The following is a 6,976-nucleotide window of genomic DNA, read 5'->3' as shown; positions in this document are numbered from 1 at the left end:
GCTTATAAAGACAGACTGGAAAATATACGTCTTTTGAGAAAAGTTCCTCACTTTGTTACCACTGCAGAATCGTTAACACCAGACATCCAGAAGAACCAAGACTTGAGAAGGAAAAAGGAAAACTCCTGATATGAGAACTGTGAAGGAGAAACTAAGAAGATCTAGAAGACTGAGATATTTCTGATGCAGAAAACTGGGATGCATAGTCCTCACACGGCTCTACTTTAGACCCAACCACACAGAGCAGTATCCAGGAAAGCCAGCCTGAAATGGAGAAAGGCAGTTTCATGGGCTTAGAAGTCTGTCAATTGTAGTACACATAACAGAAAGAACAAAACGGACATCTTGCTGGACATGTTTTAGTCATCTGGTGGGGAAAGTCTATACTAGAGATCCAGGAGGGACTGAGGACAGAAGGTTGATGAGAAGTTCCTCCCTTACTGACACAAAAACCTGCATCTAACACATTAGGAAATTTCATATGAAAAGACATTGAATATGACGAATATTCAGAATTACGGTGTGTAAGTGTCCTTTCTTGGAGGATTTTTCAATTCAGTTTGCAGCTGTGTCATCTCGTGTCATTTTGTCAGGTCTCCTAAATTAGCTTTTTATTTATTCTGAAATGCGTTTTCAGGGAAGATTTTTAAAATGTCAGGAAATAAAAGTGCTAAATCTTCTTAGAAGTGAAAGTATATTAAATTTAACTGCATTGCTGTGTCTTTGATTGTTTAAGGATCTAAGTGAGGCACATGCTGCTGAGAGAAGCCATACCCTCCATTAGTTTAGCAGATAGCACAGAGAAGGAATAGACATGCTATCAAGCTCACTAACCTTGCCTGCCTCTTTCAAGTCCGAAATAGAAGCCATAATTGGCAAGCCAAGTACTAACTGAGAACAAGTGCTCCAACTGTAACTTGATTATGTTAATCAAGTAACAGTTTGGGGAACAAAAAATAACTATGGTGGTTGGTAGTAATTATCTTTCTTTTCTGCAAGACTTAACAATTACCATCTTTGCTTCACCGTTTTAGCACAGGGGGATCAACTACCTTTTCTTTCAAATTGGCTGACTGAAACGCAGCTGTGCCTTCTACAGGCAGGATGTTACACAACATTCAGAATTGGTTTTAATTTTGCTAGTGTTATGTTTGTAACAAACCCAGTCAAGTTCTTTAGGATAGCCTGCAGATTTCAGGCCCTTTCTATAGCAAGACATAGCTGAATCCTTACATTGCACTAAGAGCCTCAATCATATCTGCATGTGAGAACATAGACTGTGAACTACAATTTAGCTACTTTTTTCCCATGAAAATCAATACCTCTCCTCACCTTCAGCCAGATTTATTTTTCCCCTTTTCATTCTCAGTAGCTCTACAGGGCTCATAACCCTCTTCAGAAGACAGGTCTTCATGTTTTGGTTTTCTTGAAAAAGAAAGAGGCAATCTCCTCCCTCCTTCAACACTCGATATACTTAACAGTACACTCAGTAAAACCTAGTTATGGTAAGAGTCAATGAGACTCTGCTATCTGCTAAGACTTGAACACAGTACAGGATCCAGCCTCCCCTTTATTTGGTGATGATTAATTTCTGACAGAACTATTTTAACAACAGATTTGTTTTTCCTATGTACTATCCCAAGATTCTCTTACTCCTGTTTTGTTATGTTTCTGAGAAGACACACATTACTGCATATTCGTGTAATTATTTTTTTAAAATATGTTCAATATTTTCCATCAATTTTATAACCAGAATTTCTTCTTCTGACTACTCTCCTTTCTTCCTTCTATTCCTGAGTTCAGGGATTCCGTATTTTACTTCCACTTTTCCTTTCTGTTGGGACATTTTTTATTTATTTATTTATTTTTTTTGCACGGGCAGTTCCATAATTTCTTTTTCTCCTAATTTAACAAAGCTTTCCCAAGATGACTACCTAAACACAGAAATCCAGAGTAACACAAGCTGTATTGTCTCCTACCAACTCTAACTCAAATGTCTTCCACACAATTATGACAAACAGATTTAAAATTAACCTGGGGCAAAACAAATACCTATACCAAAATTGCAGTTAAACACTGTCAATTGTTTTGGGCTGGCTCAGCCCAGTTCTGTGACTAATGGAGCAGAGGAGTGGGAGAAGGAGGAAAAAGGGGAAACAGTATAGAGGTGGGCCTAAAAACAAAACAGCAGCAACAAGCTAAGGGAGAAAACTGATTTACTAAATATGATAACAGAATGCAAGATAACACAATTTAATACAATGTAACAGGAATTGAAGCTAATAAATCAAATGAGAGAGGGTGTCCAAAACCAAATAAAAAACTTCACTCTAATGCTGAAGGTGAGACAGCTAGGGAGCACACAGCACAGTGATGAGCAGCAAATGAAGGGACAAGAAGGGCAAGCAGTTTTATCTTTCCCTCTAAAAGGAAATGGAACAGTGGGAGATGGAGGAGTTCTCAGGAACTCCTGAGGAGCTGGGAGTAGGAACTGGGAAACGTAGTTGTTCTCAGAACAGAACAATCCATGGAACTGAAGCATTAACTCATTAACCCCAGTGCACTACACGACGTTATGACGTGGAATATCAATAACAAAAATCATAAAACCATGACATTCCATCCCTTATTGCACATCACTACATCATGCTTTATATATATCATGTACAGAAACAAACAATAATTCACATGCATTAAGCACACACACATATACATGGAATTACTGACTGCCTACCCCCAACATTAAATTCCCTTGCGGTAAACACTGAACATTGTTCTGTATTACGCACCAAGCACACCCGGGTCTCTGAGCAAAAACAGTTCCACAGAGGTTTGCCCTTTCCAGAAGCTGGAAAGACCCAAACTGCTTTTCCCAACATACTCTTTACATGTAGTACAGGGATCTTGTCTCCCTCCATAGCTTTTAGGGAGCTGGATTGGGCAGGACTATTTCAATAGATATATCCTCAAGTACAGACCAAGCAGGTAGCCTCTGCCAAATGCTTCTCCCAGTGTTTAAATGTTTCACCACCCATTGCTTTCAACATGGTTTTTAACAACCCACTGTATCATTCAATTTTACCAGAAGCTGGTGCATGATAGGAGATATGATAAACCCACTCAATGCCATGATCTATAGGCCAAGTATTTATAAGATAATTTTTGAAATGAGTCCCATTATCAGACTCAATTCTTTCTGGAGCCACGTCACTACAGGACTTGAGACCTAATCTGGTGTTTCAGGCAGTAGGATGGGATGCTGTGTATGTTTCAAGCCACCCAGTGGCTGCCTCCACCGTGGTGAGCACATAAGGCTTACCATCAAGAGTTCATGGCAAGGTGATGTAATCAAACTGCCACACCTCCCCATATTCGTACTTTTGACATCACCCTTCCACCCAGAGGTTTCATCCTCTTGGCTTGTTTAATTGTGGTACATGTTACACAGTCATGAATAACCTGTGCAATAGCATCCATAGCTAAGTCCACCCCTCAGCCTCCGACCCCTTACATGTAGAATGTCTTCATTCACGGCCCAACATCTCAACTCTCCGCTGGAGTCCAAAAGAACCCATGTCTTCTATTCAAAGCACTAATTCTTATTCAAACAACTAATTAAGTTAATGGGGGAAAAAACCCTCAAAGCAGGGTAAGCAGAGTTCCCTAAAGCTAAGTATTTAATATTATTACAGTAGCACTGCTCCTTAGTTGGCTGTAGTTAAGAGGGCCTGGAGAAGGAAGAGGGGCCTACAGAAGATTAACCATTCCGCTGCTGTCTGCTGCAGGTTGGCCCACTAGCACCACCTGAAGATGAACAAACTTAAATACAATCACGCTGCGCTCCATTGACAAACACAAGGAAACAAAACCTCCAGACACTGCTCTGCTGTGTCTGAGGTCCCCAAACCCACATTGCTGGCCCAGTGCAAGCACTGCTCATTCACAAACAGCATCAAAGGCATGATCAGAGCACAGCTGGCTCCATATTCAAGGTCAGGCTGGACAGGACTCTGAACAATCTGATGTAGCTGTAGCATCCCTGTTCATCGCAGGACCAGATGGCCTTTAAGTGTTCTAATGTTTCTATGGTTCTATAAAGCTACAAGCAGTGATTGTAATAAAGGCGTGGCATCAGAAGTTTCAAGAAGAAACTGGTAAGGCCTTCAAGATACCATTGAAAATTGCACGTTTGGAGCTTTTTAGTATGATTTTCTTCATGCAAAAAATGGATTGACTCAACTGATATGAATGTAAACTAAACTCTAGGGTTTATTTCTCTACGGGCTTTCTTTTCTTCCCTTCCCAAGCCATTCAGCAGATGGAGACCCCACAAGCAACCCAACTATTGTTAGGGTCAGAGATTTAATCAATCACAAAGATTTCACATAAGCCTGCAATCCTGCTGCTAGTATCAGTCAACACTATGTTCTTTAATACTTAGTTTTGGACTCTGCAGCTTTTAAGATATGGAGCAGATGTTAAGTCCCCCACTGCTCTTTGGTGCAAGAACCAAAATGACACTCTTCCAATGCTCGGTAATTAAAGTCAAGCATTGTTATATCACCTGGCATTAAAGCCAATCAATCGTTAGCATTATTGAAAAAAGATGCAAATGGTCTTTGCTCACAACAGTTTCAGGCATCTATTTCATATTGCCTTTTTCATGAATTATATTATTACCATTATACTCTATTGGCTGTAAACCTGCATCCCCCAAAAATGTTTCAATGACTTGTCACCTGTATTTCAAAGCCACGAAACAGGGAATCATAGGCACCAAAAATAACAATTTATTGTTACTCATCACCTTGGGGCACAGTACACTTCAGACTCGTGAAAGCTGATCATTTTCCACTTCCCTTTTTCATAAAACAGCTTTATGTGAAGTGCACAAAACCTGCAGACTGCTGACAGTTGATAACACTGCTGCAACTGAAAGGGAGAACTGTAATAACAGAGCTCAGAAAACACATGCAGGAGCATGCATGTTGAGTCATACTGCAACTCGAGTTGAAAAAAAGCAAACTTTATTTTTAAGGATTAAAAAAAAAAAAAAAAAAGAAAAAAAAAGAGAAGCAAGTACAGAAGAGAACTTCAAAGTCAGCACTGGAACCAGAAGCAAACTACATTAACTTTTCTGCAGCTGTCTTGTTCTGGAGCGTGACTCAGCAGAATAAAGCCTTTTGGCTTCATTTATAAAGTCCATATTGTATAGGAAGTGGCAAAATCTGCTCTCTAGAATTGACTGTAGCTTCACTTGTTTGCATGGGGATGTAACACAGAAAGCCCCAAGCTTTACATAGGTGGTAAATCACAACCCTACTCCACAAAGCTAATAAGACCACAGCAAGATCCTGCTTCTTCTAAGCATGGAGTGGTATTAAAACAGGAAAAAAAAGAAACAATCCGTATGAAAAAAATGACTGAAATGTTCACAGCTGACAGCATTCAATTATTTATATATATTTAATGAATTTGTGAATACCTGTATTATAAATAAATATATAAGGAACAATCTGAAAACCACAGGAGAACATGACAAAGTCTGTGCTACCACTATTGATGCAATATAGTCACCATAAAAAGTATGAGCAGATTTAAAACTAACATCCAGATCTGAAATATTCATGCTTCCCTTTTTATATAATATCTGCCACAGTTAATGACAATGAATGCTGGAAAAAGAAGATACACATCAATCAATTTCCAAATAATCAATTTATAAAAATTTGTTTAAACAGTACTAATCACTTGGATGTAATCAGACCAACAGGCCATAAATATTAATGTTATCAAGTCAAACATCCTGTAGTAGAAAAAAGCAAACAAGCAGTGTGTTCATCAGCAAATTTTCTGGTAGAAACGCAGCACTATTCTACATACAAAAATCGCTCAGGAATTACCTGCTCTTCTGCAAAGAAGCGTAGCTTCCACTAGGAATTGTTCAGATTTTTCTACAATAAAATTTGTAACATGTGGGTTTTGCAAAGTGTACCTCCAACATGCAACACTAGCAGTTCCTTTTACTGAAGCCATGTTCTTCTTTCTCCTTCCTCATGTTCTTTTAAATTATGTGTGACAAAGGAAAAACTTCTTTCTTCACCATGTTCTGTGTTAAACTACCTCATTTCTTTCTTCTATCATGACTTCTTTAGTGATCTAAAACATACCAAAAGGGAAGTGCTGTAACTCCTCTCAGCATTTCCAGTTCTGAGTTACACAATGATCTCTCCCAAGAACAGTTTTCTTTCCTTCCCTGGCAATGTGTAGAGATATAAAGCTGATCAGCCATCATGGCACTGTTCATTGTGCTCCACCTCCTATTAAGGCTGCCCTTAATAAAAGGGCAAAACAAAAGCAACACTTTCTAAGTATTACAGTTCTTCAGTGATGAAAACTTGTTTTCCAAATATGGAAAACCTAAAAAGACAGGTCACTCAGATGCTTGGAATTAGCCTCAGAGACCCTGAAAACATAAAAGTCATGGTACTATACAAGGGGAGGAGTTTTTGTAGATTAATTCCAATATATTTTGTAAATATTGGATATTTTATTAAAGGCTATGCTACGCTTCCATGTTCTTTACTATCTATAACTGTGCTGGTCTGCAGAGCAAGAGACTGGAAAAGGCACCAGACCAGCTATCTTCTCTCAAAATCTAGTCTGAATTGAACCAGCCCTCAGTGCTTGTCCATGCACTACACATTCACTTCCATTTGCACAGGCTGCTGTACTGGTGAAGAAAAGGCAAGTCTTCCACAAAGCTGAAACAGCGTGAGCATACAAACCACATTCAAACTACGGAGCTCACAGGTCCACGTTCCAACAGCAGTTTTTGTTAGATTACTTTTCCATTAATAATAGTTTTTAAAAAGTAATTTCCTTGCCTGATACTTGGATATGACTAAAATATAAATCACTAAAAGACAAAACTTGTATTAGCTAAAAAAAAAAAAAAAAAAAAAAAAAAAAAAAA

General features: G+C 38.7%; 1 protein-coding gene across 1 annotated transcript in view; it reads right to left on the bottom strand.

Moving 5' to 3' along the window:
* RNLS (renalase, FAD dependent amine oxidase) overlaps positions 1-6,976 on the bottom strand; it is a 66,747-nt gene that overhangs the window by 41,831 nt on the left and 17,940 nt on the right. The gene's annotated exons all lie outside the window — the stretch shown is intronic.

This window comes from Lagopus leucura, unplaced genomic scaffold (assembly GCF_019238085.1).
Source record: "Lagopus leucura isolate 7727_CA_CO unplaced genomic scaffold, USGS_WTPT01 Super-Scaffold_739, whole genome shotgun sequence".
Lineage (NCBI taxonomy): Eukaryota > Metazoa > Chordata > Aves > Galliformes > Phasianidae > Lagopus > Lagopus leucura.
This window is presented reverse-complemented; position numbering and strand designations above follow the sequence as displayed.